This window comes from Asparagus officinalis, chromosome 9, assembly GCF_001876935.1.
Source record: "Asparagus officinalis chromosome 9, Aspof.V1, whole genome shotgun sequence".
NCBI lineage: Eukaryota > Viridiplantae > Streptophyta > Magnoliopsida > Asparagales > Asparagaceae > Asparagus > Asparagus officinalis.
Window position 1 is genome coordinate 22,239,403 of NC_033802.1, and position 15,836 is coordinate 22,255,238.

Below are 15,836 nucleotides of genomic sequence, written 5' to 3' on the forward strand. Positions count from 1 at the left end.
TATATTCTCGCTACTGTGATCGGGGACCCGTGCCTTCGTTTGTATTTCTTGACGCTTAGCGTATTAGATTGAGAAGACAGGGTCTAACACTTATCTCTTCTCAGTTTAATACGTCGTGGGCTTGCTCGTGTCCCGATTCCCTGGTATTTTGGGAAGCGGGGCGTGACAAGCTGGGTCTTTAAATATTTGGGTCATAAATATCTTGGTAGAAGCCCATTACCAACCGTACCAACCGAGTACCAACTGTACCAAGTAGTTGGTATACCAACATTATTGATTGGTAGAAATGGTGAATTATTCCTACCAATTATATATTGGTTGGTACATGGTACTAGGAAAATGTAATTGGTATACCTACCAATCCAGCCCTAGGTTAGTATTATTATTATTATTTATCTATTATATTATTTATTAAATTTTTGGAAAATTTTTATTTATACTAAAGTTATAGGGGTTAGTACTATAGCTAATGTGAAAATAAATAGTAACTTTTCTATTAATTATATTTTTGTGAAAAAAAAATTTAACTGAAGCATGTCTTAGTTAGTTAAAGCCCACAGAAATAACCCAAAAATTGTAGATTCAAATCTCTACATAGTGTTTTTTTCAAAAATTAAGGTTATTAGTTAGTACTAGTCCCTCTAATCTTCAATAGTTGCATATTAGCCCCTCAAATCTCAATAATTGCTGATTAGTCTTTCACATTCTCAATAATTGCATATTAGCCCGTCAAATCTCAACAATTGCTCATTAGTCCCTAAAATTCTAAGGTCATTATAATTTGGTACCTCAATGATGAAAATACCCTCATCTAATATTTTTTTTAAATGGTTATTTGCAATTTTGCATTTTTAGAGGGTATTTTCACATAGTATTGTTTAGATATTGGTCCCTCAAATCTTCAATAATTTCATATTAGTATCTTAATTTCATATTAGTATCTCAATCTAAATAATTGCTCAATACTCCATCAAATCCTAGTCTTGTTGCAATTTTACCCCTCAATGTCCAACAAACCATCATCTAATGTTTTTAAAGCGTTGTTTGCAATTTGACACTCTAGACTTTACACTATTTTAAAACTTTGATATCCACAAGTTTATTTCAATACTCCATCGAATATTATGCCTAACATTTATACGTTTTTTTTTAAATTTCTTACCTTAAAGATTCCAATTCTTTTTACTTTGGTACCCTAATGTTTTAATATTTTTTAACTCTAATACCCTAAAGTTTAAGAAAAAGTTTAATGTATCAAAGTGTCAAAAAAACTTTGGGTATCAAAGTTAACAAGATATAAACTTTGTCTTAACAAAAGTGTCAAGAAAAAAATTTAAGGTATCAAAATTAAAAAGGTCTGAACTTTAGGGTATCTAATTGCCAAAATCATCTGGTATTAAATTTAAAAGATGTAAACTTTATATTACCAAAATGTAAATAATCTTTTTTTTTTGAGCAAGACGAGTTTTAAGAGAGAAATCATAATTATTTTCATCATTGAGGGACCAAATTGTAAGACCCCTTAAAATTTGAGAGACTAATGAGAAATTATTGAGATTTGAAGGACAAATATGGAATTATTAAAGTTGTGAGGACTAATTTTTGAAAATATTTCTTTCAAAATCAAATGAGCCTTTATTTTATTTTTATTTTTTTCTTTTCTCCGTATTAAGTAATGACCGCCAAATGTTTTAGCTAATATTTTTTCTAAATAAAAATGAGCTTTTCTTTGTTGGCTTTCTCCACACTAATATGATTAAATTATTATTATTTTTGCTTTATCTACAGTACAACTACCAAAGGCATTAGAATTATCCTAATGCTTAAATCATTATATTTTAAAAAATTTCTGCAGTAATTTATCTATGATACAAACCGAAAAATATTTTTGTTGACAAGCTAATTTATTTTAGCGAAATGCTTAAACCATTTTTTTGTTCGTTCACACTAATTTACCTATATTGCAAATTCTAAAAATATTTTTATCCACAAAATAAGAAAGAATTTTTAAGCAAAGTACCTGAATATTATTTTTCCATTTCATCACACAAATGTCACGGCAATGCACGGGTCAAATTTGCTTGTATATACTAAAGATATTGGGTTTACCATTGAATAAAGTCTTGTCATAGCTACAGTATATATATATATATATATATATATATCCTAGTATAATGCATGTGCTTTGCATTTTATAATATAATATAATATTTTTTAATAAATTAATATATAAATATTTTGTTATTTTATTACACTATGATTAAAAAATTTATGTTATACTACTATCAATACTTAGGGCTAAGCATGGTTTGGTCCAAACCGAAATAACCGACCGAATCGACCCGAATTGACCTGAAAAAATCGATTTTATGAGTAGGGCGATTTGGGTCGGGTTGAAAATATTTCAACCGAACTAACCGAATATAGTGCAATACTACCTATTCTGATCTCAAACCCTACCCGACCCGTTCCCAAAGAGTCAAAGACTCAAACCTTAAACTCATTTCCTCTCCCAGTCGTCGCTCCTCATTTTTTTTCTCTCTCTCTCTCACTCTTTGTCCGCCTCTCTCACTCTCTCTCACTCCTCAGCCGCCAGCGCTGCGCAGTCTTCATGGCCGAGGCTATAACATCTCCTTAGGCTCAGGATCTATCTCCTGCTTTAGGGGGACACCCGTACCAGTCGCCATCAATGAGACCGAGGTATAAACTGAAAATCATTCTTCTACATCTCAGTGATCTCTTTTCTTGTCATGTGATGTTCTTTTGCTCTTCTTCAAGCTTCCTTCTCATTCAATGTTGACTACGATTATTCTTTGGAAAGCATCTTGTAGACGGTAAAAATTACCTTGGCAGATAAAACATGAAATCCGCCTGCATATTCAAACTGCCCGCGCAGCTTAGAAATTGAGCTCACCCAATGGATTAGCTCGCTTGCACGAACCAAGGCCACGTGATCACCAAATTCACCTACGTCGGGTGACCACAGACTCGCCTGCTGACTTGACTCGCCTGCACGAGTCAAGAGTCGAATTCGCCTACAAACGGTAAGCTCGCCAAACTCGTCAGAGTACTTGACAGCCGCTATACCACGTATAGGAATGGGCCTTCCCACTTCCCGCGACCTGAAGGGAAGGAGCACAGTACTCCAATTCCTTCAAGTGGCCGCTCACAGTACTGGTGGCTAGTCAAATCCTTGCAGTTGTCGGACACCGTCGCTGTACTTAACTCGTCTGCATGAGTCAAGTTCGATCAAGCAGCCAAGGCTCGCCTGAATGACCAAACAAACTACCAAGCAATCGACGAACTTGCCAGACTCACTCAAGTATTAGGCAGCCGTAGTATCACGTACAGGAGTGGACCTTCCCATTTCCCGCAACGTGAAGAGAGAGTACAGTGCTTCGAGCCACTCAAACGGTCGCTCACAGTACAAGTAAGAAGTATGGTATCTCCCAACAGTGCATGGTCACATCTCATGATTCAAAGAGTGACCATGCCGTCTCTCCTCTATTTAAGAACTTCTTCCGTCCATGGAGTAGGGGTTCGGTAGTTCGGTTGGCTCACAGTTAATTGATCAATTCAATCAGTTAGCTGAACCACAGTTCTCAACTCTCAACGGAGTTGACGCCAAGCTCTTTGCATAACCTTTGTACTGTAGCATCTTCTCCTAGCTTCGGGCCCTGATCGCCATCGAACTCGGAAACTCGAACTCGACTAGCATGAGCTTCTATCGCGTATTGAAGCTTACCAGCAACCTCGGTTGAATCGTCTAAGGAAAGCAGACTCGGCATGAGAACCGAGCGAGGCGTCCTATAGCTACCAAAGTCCCCACGTTAAACAATGAGGGCCTTCCCTCCACTTTTCTTATAATTTCATTTCATTAGTTTGTAATAAGCTATTCTTATCAATACAAATAAAATCCCTATTTCGGGAAATCAAAATTTATACCTACAGAAGATGGCGACCACAGTGGGAGAAGCTGTTTCCTCAACAGAAATGGTGGTAGCTCAATTCGACGAGGTCCCTGTCGGGACGACAGTGGAGTCCCTAGAAATCGAGTTCGACCAGGCCAAGTACGAAGAGTACTTATCCTCCTCTTCCTCTGGTGGCGATGCGTCCCGCAAATGCCACCGAGTCGTGCGTAGAGGCCAACCTCAAACGGTCAAAGCCTCCGCGCTCGAAGACCCCATCCGAGTCATGGCAGGGAATCAAACTTCCCCAAAATCGATCACGGCCAAACTAAAGGCCGGGAGCATTAGGCGAAATATCGCCAAATGGGTCGCCAAACGACCATCACAAACCTCCGCCCAAGAGGAAACAGAGGTTCACTCTGGCACGAACCAAGCCGACATGATTCGCCCGGACGCTTCTCTCTCAAGAAGAGCCCGGCAGCGACAACGATAGCTCCTCGCCCGACAGAAGGCTCAAACCTTCGCCTCGTATGATGGCCTGAACTATTATTCGGGTCTGAAAGATGCAAGATGGAGACTCAACCCTTCCAAGGCTGAAGAGGTTACCAAACCAGGTGAACTCTCACGTTCAGGAGGGATCCGCCCTGACCAAAACATCTCCCATTGTGTCAAATCCAATGCTCCAGGCGGGCTCACCAAAACAGGAGGATTTCGCTTCTCAGGTCACATCCCTGACGCTAACAGGCCACCCAACTCAGGCGGGTCTGCTCAGACAGACGAACCGCCGACATCAAGCGAGCCACGTCGAGTCCACTCGACAGAGAGACGTCGTGATCAAACAAGCCTTCACAATAAAGGCAAAGCAGTAGGCGAGACATCCCAAGTTCGCCCACACGATCGAGTAGACGAAGTCCGCCAACAGGCGCGAACTCGTCCGAGCGCGGCAACTCGCCTGTCAAGGCGAATCTGCCCAACTCTAATACTTAACCACCCCTCCCGAGGTACACAAGGGGTTCATCCAAACCCCAATCACGCGATCACCTAGCTGAACCATCTGGCCCTGGGGGTTGTCACCAACCACCCGCGGAAGATCTCCGAGGGTACCTAACTTACAAACGCACTATGCAAGAAGTGAGTCCGTAATGTCACTATGAGAGACTCATTCAGGCAGTGCTCACTGACTGCAGTGTGTGGAAGCAGCGAGACCCTCGGTATTCGAAAGGCTCACTCAACGGCCCTCCAAGCCGAGTTCTTCGAGTGAAACCTACCGCCGATGATCTAGAGCTCTCATCCACTACAATCAACATGATGGACAAGGGTAAGGTCGTGCTTTCTGGTTCTCTAGATTCGGACTCCTTCTTGGGGCCTAATCATCCGCTTGTTCAACGTGAATAAGATGGTATATTCTAGCGTACCCGTAGTCACACAGGGGGGGATTGGGTTTGATTACTCAATCCTAGCACCTCCCTCCAGCGGTGAAGATGAGGTTTGCTCAGCAGCAGCTACGTCCCAAACCTCACACTCAAGTTAGGACGCACTGGCAAGAGTACACGTGGCTGACACCATGAATGATCAGACGGTGGCCAAGAAGTTCGAAGAGCAACATGCAACCATCGACTCTTTAAGGGAAATGTTAGAGCAGCTTCTAAATAAGAAGAAGAAGAAGAAAAGAACTCAGCACACCCTACCGCGGTCGACGGGGAGTAAGGAGTGGGTACCTCTTTCTCATCCAGCGACTGAAACGGAAGATAATGTCGGCCTACACTCCGATTACTCTTCTAAGACGTTGCTAGGGATGTCGTACACTGAGGGTAGCACCCGTGACAAGAGGTTCGATGAGTTCTAAAGCCAACTCAACGCTTTGAAACTCTAGCAAAACATGAACAAATGGGGGGTAGTCCGACCCTATCCTGTCGAGTGGGATACAATCTCATACCCAGCAAAATTCAAGGAGATTAGCTTGGTTCAGTTCGATGGCAAGGGGTCACCCTCACAGCACATCTACTACTTTATGGCGCAGACCAGGTTCCTCACGAGGAACGATGCTATTCTCACCCGGTTGTTCATAGGCGCCCTCAAGGGGGTAGCATTTGAATGGTTCCACAAATTAGAACCCGACTTTATCACATCATGGGCCGACGCAGAAAGGCTCTTCTTGGCTCGCTTCTTCGACGACGACACCGAGGTGTCGATGGCCACCCTCCTCGTCGAAAAATAGCGGAAGTCAAAGTCGGTCAACGACTTCGTAAAGAGGTTCATGAACCGATCGGTCCACTGTCGGGACCAAGTTTCTGAGTCCACACTGATCGAAATGTGCCGCAACAATCTCTCGATCCATATTCTATCCAAGGTCGGCACAGTGGAAACCCGGACCTGGAAGGAACTTGTTCGCCAGGGCGAGTGTAGGCTATCTAAAAAAGACAATAGATAGCTGATCCCCATCTAAACACCAATGATGGAAGTTACAATCTGACGACTTCCAGAAGGTTACAATTTAAAGACTTTTACGTAGGTTGATGAAGGTTACAATCTAACGACCTTCACAATAACTAATGAAAGCTCTAATCAACAGCCTTCACAATCAACATCGAGAGTTACAATCTGACGACTCTCATATTCTCAAGGAGCCAAGATGAAGATTACAAGATAATGATCTTTGCAACGCTATGACAAAAGAGATTACTTGTTGATAATCTCTTCGAAGCAAGACGCGGAACTCATCACCGCGCTCTAAGACTAAAACACAGAGGTCATCCTTGCGCATCAACACCAAAACGCGGAGGTCCTCCCCGTGTGTCAACATTAAAACGCTGGGGTCGGACCCACGTCCTCCCCGTGTGTCAACATTAAAACGCTGGGGTCGGACCCACGTTGCAACATCAAAACGCCAGAGTCAAACCTGCGTTGCAACATCAAAACGCTAGGGTCAGACCCGCGTTTTTGTGTTTGACTGGTTCAAACAGAACCTAAACGGTTTTAAACCGTATCTCCACTTAATGGGGACGGTTACACCCTATTATGGAGCCATTTTAGGGGGAATTACACCCCTTAAACCCGTGAACAGTTCCAAAACTGTTTCCCATGATTGGAGGGCGATTACACCCCACTTAGGAGTGATTTAAGGGGTAGTTACACCCCCTTAATCCTCTATAAATAACTAAAAATCAATTTAGTTCAGGGGTTCGAGCAGAGGGGATTTGTCTCTCGGTTGGGCAGCAGCAGAAGAGATCATTGGGCAGGCTTTGGAGGAGATCGGCTGGAGAGAGATACTTGGCAACAAGAAGATCTTGAAGCACCCTTGAGCAACAGCTTTCATCCTTGGCTTATCAACCGACTTTCGGTTCAAAACAACTCTTTGATAGAGTTTCAAACTCGTTCAGAGTTATCAACTCATCAAGAGTTTTAAACTTGCCACGCAAGTTCTCCACAGCGTCGAATCGTAAGGAGAAGATATCGTTCCAGTGAATCAAAACGTCGGATCGTCAACGGAGAGCAAACTTGACGCGAGCATTCGAGGGAGGCATTCCATCGCTACCAAGAAGAACCCAGTTTTAAACAAAGGGGAGAATCAAATTCATTCTCCTCTTTTTTGTAATCAGGAAATCCAAATTATAATCGATTTTGAGAGAATACAAGTTAATTTTCTTTCACTGTCTTTTTACTACAAATTTTCCCACAAACAAAAGATGGCGACTCCGATGAAGAAGTGATGGCGCAATTCGATGTTCATCTTACTGGAACAACCGTCGAAACTCTGATCATCTAGTTTGATCAAGCCAAGTTCGAGGAGGCCCTCTCCTCCGGATCCCTTAGCCCCAAGGCTATGCGTAAGATCGACAAAGTTTCTAAGGAGATTAAAGCTCCAGTTGTGACCGACTCATCAAAGGGCTGTCTCCCCTGGGGGTTGCACTGTTCATACAGTCCCCTCTCTGAAGGAGAAGACTTAGCTTCGGCACAACTCCAAGAAAGTCGATCCTCCAACCAACGCGAGCTTAGCGTTCGTGAGCCTAAACGCGACCCTGGGCTTCGTGTTTCTACTTTAGAATGCAAGCCTCATGTTTATGAGCTCAAACATGAGCCTCGCGAGAACCAGACTGAATGTTGCCCTCAATGGCGTGTTTTACAGCCAAAACACGGACCTCAAGCCTTCGTTGAATGCAAACTTCAACTTTGCGTTTTCCAGTCAAAACACGACTCTCGCGTCGACAATGAAGAACGCGACCCTCGTGTTGCCAAACCAAAATGCGGACCTCGCGTTTCAAGTGCTAAACGCGACCTTCACGTTTCAAATTCCAAACGCGACCTTCGCGTCTCAAGTGTCAAATGCGACTCGCGTCTTAAGTGCCAAACGCGACCTTCGCGTCTCAAGTGCCAAACGCGACCTTCGCGTCTCAAGTGCTAAACACGACCCTCGCGTCCCAAGTTCCAAATCCAATACAGAACCTGGTGTATACCGTGGAGCTTCGGGGCGCTGCCCTGAACCCCACCGGGGGGTATTCCACCCCCCCGGACCCCCCGAATACTCTGTGTAGCGTGACTAGATTGAGGGGCGGATGTTAAAAGTCCATGGATCCAAGGCATCTAAACCAGATTCATGTCCATCAAGAGCTAGTCATGTCCAATCATAGACTTGGGGTTCCAGTTCAAACCTCACGATCAATGAGTAATTCTCCTTGAGTCTTTACAACAGATTTGGGAGAGTTCATATCGAGTGAAAGACCGATGCAACAAATTATTTGTTCATTCCAATGCGAACGACTGATCCCTACGGTCCTCTCAGGATATCAATGCTGCTCATATGCGGCCAAACTGTTGGTGTTCGACCAATTAACGAACGTTGCTTTGCCTAACCAACGACGACGTTTGCACATGAAGAAATCTCCAGAGACCGAGTATCCTAGAGTCACTATCAATGTGATCGGTAGAGGGAATGCCTTTCTGACTCAAAAACATCGGTGCAACCTACCAACGCGCCATGAGCATGATTTTTCGAGACCATCTGCGAAAGACAGTCGATTGCTATGTGGACGAGTGGGTCATGAAAAGTCGCAGTAAAGAGGACCACCTCCAAGACTTGAGGGTGATGTTCGAACTCATGAGAACTCATCAACTCAAGATGAATCCTACGAAGTCATTCTTAGGGATGTCCAGCGGTAAATTCATTAGGTTCATGGTCACGACGAAAGGGATCCGAATTGACCCAGATAAAGTACGAGCTATCCAAGAGCTTTAGCCGCCCAAGAATCTTAAGGAATTAAGGGGTCTTCAGGGATGATTGGCTTACATCCGGAGGTTCATTTCAAATCTTTCGGGTAAGTGTCAACCATTCTCCAAACTGATGAAGAAAGGTACTTCCTTCGTGTGGGACGAGCCCTGCCAGCGGACCTTTAAAGAGATCAATGCTTATCTCTCGAACCCACCTGTCCTGGCAGTCCCAATCTCAGGAAAACCATTCCTCATCTACATCCGAGCCATGGAGCACTCTCTGGGCACCCTCTTGGCACAGAATGATGATGCCGACCATGAGCAGGGCATCTACTACCTGAGTAGAACTCTACAGGGCGCTGAACGACGATACCATATGGTCGAAAAGGAATGTTTAGCCATGGTATTTGCCATCCAAAAGATGCGACACTACCTAGTTAGCCAAACCATCTATGTTATTTCCTGGATGAACCCCATCCGAGTCTTCATGACGCAGCCTGTGGCCTAAACTAGCATTTGGCCAGATGGGCACTCCTACTGTCTAAGTACGACATTCACTTCATGCCACAGAAGTCAGTCAAAGGGCAAACTATCTGTAATCTCATGGCCAGTCATCCGCTAGGGGTGAAAACTAACCTGTTTGAAGATTTGCCAGATGAACCCCCCGAAGTCAACACGACCTCCCCAGCGAAAACCTGGCAGATGTTCTTTGATGGCGCGTCTCGCGTCGGCACAAGCAGATCTATCGTTGCAGGAGTAGGAGTGGTCCTCACTTCCCCACATAACCACGTATTACCCTGAGCCTTTTTTCTAACGGAGCCATGCACCAATAATGTGGCTGAGTACAATGCGCTACTCATTGGACTCGAGTTGGCAAGAGAGTTAGAGATAAAGCATCTCGAGGCCTATGGCGACTCTCAGCTCATTGTCAAGCAGATGACGGGGGAATACGAAGTTAGAAATGGCGACCTGATCCCGCTTCATAAAGTAGCTATTCATTCAAAAGCTTCTGCATCGAGCATGTGCTTCGTTCCAAGAACACGCACGCAGACGTCCTCGCATCCTTAGCGGCTAACTTGGCCCAGCCACTAGAAACGACTCAATGGGTCACTGTGGTGAGGTGACGACTCTTTCGACCAAAAGACGTTCTTAGAAGTGAATGCCCCTGACCAGGTTTCGGATCAGCCCGACGCGAAAGATTGACGTCTCCCGATCATCGATTACGTCCTGTACGACATGCTGCCCGAAGACGCTTGTAATGACCGTAAATTTCTAATACGGGTTTAAATAATTTTTTTTGGTATTTAAATATTTAATATAAAAAAAGATTATTTTATTTTCCCTAAATTTTTTAGAATTTTCTATGATTTAAAAACCCAATTTTAGATTTAATTTAAAGTTTTTGCTAATTATAAATTTAATTATTTCGGTAAAACTTTTTAAACTAATTAATTTTTAATGATTCATTATTGTTATTGTTATTATTATTTTGACAATAAATTTTCAATATTTATTTGAATAATTTTTTTGGTATTTTAATTATTTTATTTAAATGATATATTTCCCTGTGTTTTTCCATGTGGTATTTCACTCTGTTTCTCTCTCTCTCTTCATCAGTCACTCTCTCCCTCACCTCACGACAACTCACCCTACTCCTCCATGTTTTCCTCCCCAAATCCCTCCTCGTGATTCCCCCACTCCTCAAAAGTCCCCCTCTCTCACCCTCACTCACACGTCCTCTCTCTCTCTCTCTCATTCTCATTCTCTCTCTCCCTCATCCGTTCTCTCTCTTCCTCCTCTACAAAAACCTGACCACTGCTTTAATGAGTCTCTCGCAAGCGCAATGAGACTCATTTTCTCTGACAACTCTCTTTCTTGAGTTATCTTTCTGATAGTACAGCTCATCATTATTGTGATTCGAGCAACCTATCTTTCGCTTTTGAACTTTGTTAACATGCACAGGACGACTGGTCGTCGCCTCTGAGCGATCCAAAGTTGAATGTTTAAATCCACCCCCTTGCGGGTGTGGAGTTTTCAGAGGTCCTAAACGAGAGTGAACTGGTATTCTCTCGTTTTGGACTTGTGCAGTTCTGACAGGAGGGTGTTTACGACCCCCTGCATATGAAACCATTAATGGTTTATTTGCCGGACATGGTTGTTCCTTGACTGGGGCTTTGCCTCGATCATCAACTGAAGGACCAAGGCGATCTGCCATTGTTATCTTGAACTTGGACAAATCTGGGCTAACCCAGGGTTCTACTGGTGTTGCAGTAGACGGGCCCGGAACAGATGCTTGTGGCGTCTTTGGCATCCAGACTTTACGATTCTTCGGTGGCCTTTCAGTCACCGCCTCTTTCTTGGTTTCTTGCGCTCGTTGACGAAGAGCGCGAGCGTGGGCAGCCTTCGCCTTACGCCTTTGTATCCGTTCTTTAAGGGTTGAACGGGCCCTTTTGACGAGAGTCCATTCCTCCGTCGTAAGCTTTGCAGAAATATGATTATCTTGCCATTGAGGCAACTGGGTCATTTTCTGTTTTCTCGACTTTAGGTCCGCATAGTAATGGACCCCGTCGGTTTGTTGCATGGCCTTAGCCAATTGTCGAGCACGGCGCTGACGCTGTCTCTGACGAGCTCTTTTCGTCAGCACCGGTGAGCTATTGATCAACGACTCCGTAACTGGTGTAGAGTCGTTTTGAGCAGGGACGTTGCAAGGAGATTCCTTAACAACGATCGAGCCAGAATCTTTGTCTGCGGCCTCCGTTGGAATTGCAGACTTGAAATTTTTCGAAATCTTCCTATATTTGCGAGACGAGGAAGATTTCGCGGATGAGGATGATAAATACTCCTCAAACTTCGCCTGATCGAATTCGTATTCGATCTCTTCATTGATGATGATCTTGATCGGTTGCGACACCGCGGTCTCGGCAGCGAGACCGCTGGCTCCCACTGTGGTCGCCAGCTTGTTTGGTTCAAAAGTCGCTGCTGTGGAATTCATTATAACTTTGTTCGATTACAACAAATTCGAAAGAATAATCTTTTTATAAGACTTTTTCTACACAACAAAACAAAAATTACAACTCTTGAGAAACAAACACGAAAATCGTCTATCAATTCTCGTTTTCGTGGGACTTTGCCTGTGCCGGGAACGCTTTGGTTCGTGGACCGCCGATTCACAGATCGTGAAGAGGGGGCTTATGATTCTAACTTCGTTATCGAAGTAGAAATTGAAACGATATCTTATCGAAGTAAGATAGTCGTTCTTCTTAAAATCAAGTCGAAGCTTAATTTCAAGGCGTTGCAAGAAAAGAACTCAAATCTCTGCTCTCTCTGCTCTGGAATGCTCTAACAAATGCTCGATCCTCGTCAGAAGTGACCCTAGGGGGGTATTTATAGCCTCAAGGGTCAGTAACTGCAAAAACTTAACAATCGAAGAAGTCAGTACGGCGAGACAGTGTTTACTGTCTCGCTGGGCGAGACAGCGTTTGCTGTCTCGACCCGCGAGACAGTAAATTTGCTGTCTCGCTCAGCGAGACAGTAAATGCTGTCTCGGAAAATGGCAGTTTCTCGCTGTAACTGTTCTTCCACGTTTCAAACTCCGTTATTTTGGCAGTTATCCACGTGATTTTCGCCCATGATGTTTCCCACGTCCCTTGGCAGTTAATGGACACGTGTAGGGCAGTTACAAATGTAGTTTTGACTATTTCAACACTGTCTCGCTGGCGAGACAGCAAAGACTGTCTCGCTGGCGAGACAGTTCATACTTGTTTTGATTTTTCCAAAACAGTATGAAATCCTTTCTTGTGAATTTTTGAGTGATCTTCTCTATGCTTGGGATATCTATTAGCATTTTTTGACGCCTACAGATACCCCCTCCAAAGTATTCCAGACTCATTCTTTTATAGAGGAGCATGGGATACTTTGGATAAGATAGATTTTACTTACGATCCCTTCAATGCTTGGCTGAATAGATCGTATGAAAGGACTTGTAAATGGCTTCAATGTTTAACCTCTTCTGCTGTTAGTCTATCCAGTTCTTCGTAGAATAGCTAACGTTCTCCCGGCGTCGCGTTTATCGCTTGACCGTTGTCGAGATCTTGAATTGAAGTTGATACTTGCTCTTGTGAATTCAGCGTTTACCATTGAATTGGTATATCCATTGAGAATTCCTCAGGTTATCCTTAAGAATATTCAGATTAATATTCTCCAGAAACTTCCTGTTGAGGGTGGGAATACAGTTTAGACTCGTGTACCCATTGGAGTATTCATTTGCATTACATTTGGCTTTTGACCCAGATAATATCTACTGTTTCATGGAGTGAAACAGAAGAGTTTGCTGTCTCACTGGGCGAGACAGTATTTTCTGTCTCGCTCAGCGAGACAGAGTTTTCTGTCTCGCTCGGCGAGACAGAGTTTTCTGTCTCGCTCAGCGAGGCAGAGGCTATAAAAGTCGGGACTTAGGGTTTTAGGGTTTTTTCACGTCGGATTTTGGCGATTTTTTGAGCGATTTTCGAGCGATTTTCGACCAGTTCTTCACCTCTTCTTCTTCTCTTCGTTTCTGACTTTGGTGGTGCTTCGATTTGAAGAGATTTCATTTGGATTTGAAAGGTCTGTTTCCCCTCTTTTCTTCAAAATCTTGACTTTTGGCAACCTGTGACTGTGCATGCAGCATTTCAGTTGTATTTGTCCTATTTTTTTGTCGATTTCATGTTCAAAATCTTAACCTTCCTCTTGGATTTCAATGTAGATCACATACTCATCATGTCGCCACGTAGAGCTCGAGGGAAGGGAATCCGACCGACTGTTCAGAGCCCTGAGGAGGCTGCCCCTGCTGCGATCTCACGTGGAGGTATATTTCTTTCACCTTTTCACGAATTTAAATACTGTATTTCGTCAATTCCATATGTATGTTCCTATTTTTGCTTGCAGATCCTCGTTTGTATCCTTTGAGGTACCTTCGAGAAGAGCCGGTATCCTCCTTTGAGGGGATCGACGCTTAAAAGTGTTTGTTTTGCTTTGACAAAACACACTTCATAATACACAGGGGCGATTTTACATCATCCCATATGTATTGAAAGGTTTTGGTATGCCGTTATAATGCCCGCATACCTCCTTTATACATATGGTGGATAGAAAATCGTCACACCTGTTATGAGATAACGACTATATCTTATAGAATGAGATATACCGCTTTTCTCTAAAATTTTAGGATGACACTTACACAATTTATGTGTATGCCTCTTTTATCAGTCCGATTCCCTTCCTCCATCTTTAATGCTGATGCGGTTACGGGTCAGAGTAGCGTGACCCATTCTTATTATGAGGGAATTCCGTTAATTGCATCATCTCCCCAGTTTAAATCTGATTATAGCGGAAGTGATAGAGAATTAATCCAGCGAGGTAGTTGTCGTGTTCTACGACGATTAATCACAGATGCGCCCTTGATCTCGGAGCAAGACTCGAATCAATGCATAAGGAAGCCAGATTTCTTGTTTGGTGATTCGGTGAAAGATCCGAAGATTGCTTTCTGCCAGCCTGCGCAATGGTTGCACCAGAATGGGTCCTCATTCTTATATCTGCCTTTTATCCCTCGGGATCATTCATTACTAAAGTTCAGGAACCTATCGGTTGGACGTGAGATGTTCTGGAAGTTAACCGAAAACCACGAGCGTATTCATTGTGGTTTTATTGGGAAGGAAGCCAACCCAGGCTCCAGTGAAAGAGCTCATGTGCGGGGGCTTCATCCGGGTATCTTAGGACAAGATAATATACCTCAGAATGAGAAGATAGTGCAAGCCAATACCGTGAAGAACCGGTTAGCGGCAGCGGGAAAAAGATTACCCAAAGAGACTTTTAGATGCTATGGATGGGTCCATTATTCTGGGGACAAATGGTGGTGGACCAGGATGACCCGATATGTGTTAAACCGCTTTGGGCGAGAGTTAGTAGAATTAGGGTTAGATGTCCCGATTCGTGCCACCATGCATGGCCTACAGAGCAGTGTAGGTCATTTCCTCTGTTTGTTCGAGATCTATAACCCGGACACTAATACATTCTTTACCAAGAACGGGGAACTCGGATTACCACTGCATGAAATGATGCAGGTGTCTGGTTTGCCTATGGGCGATGTTCCCTATCAAGAGTTCTTTCCAACTAGCAATCAGCTGAACAAGATGAAAGATAGCTCAACTGTGACTCATGATACTTTATGGGAATTGACTTGCCATTATCATATAGCCATGGCCGAGATGGAGCCCAAAGCTAGAAAGAAATTTCCTCAGGTCAGCTTGAAACAATTCGCCGATTATCTCTTCAAGAATTTGGATGATCGTTCAGCAGATGTGTGCGGATTGTCTCCTTTGAGTACGGATGAAATTAACCGTCTGTTAGAGAAAACCAACGCGCAATCTTATACTTCGCGCTCAGAAGATGGATTTTTGCACGGCACTAAGTTCCGCTCTTATCTGTGGCAAGCCGGTGTTCCGATTAGCCCTACTGCTCTGTTGGCTGGTTTCCTGGCTATATGGCTAAAAAGGTGCGTAGTTCCCTACCAGTCCTCTGATGCGATGCCAATGGAAGTATTATATCCAGCCGTTCAGATAGCTACAGGTCGCAAATTATCCTTGCTTCCCGCTATGGTGGCTGCTATTCACAGTGGATTACGGCAATTAATCTCTGTGTTTACCCAGGAGAAAAAGAAACCCTCCGCCAGCTTATCAGTTCCGAAAC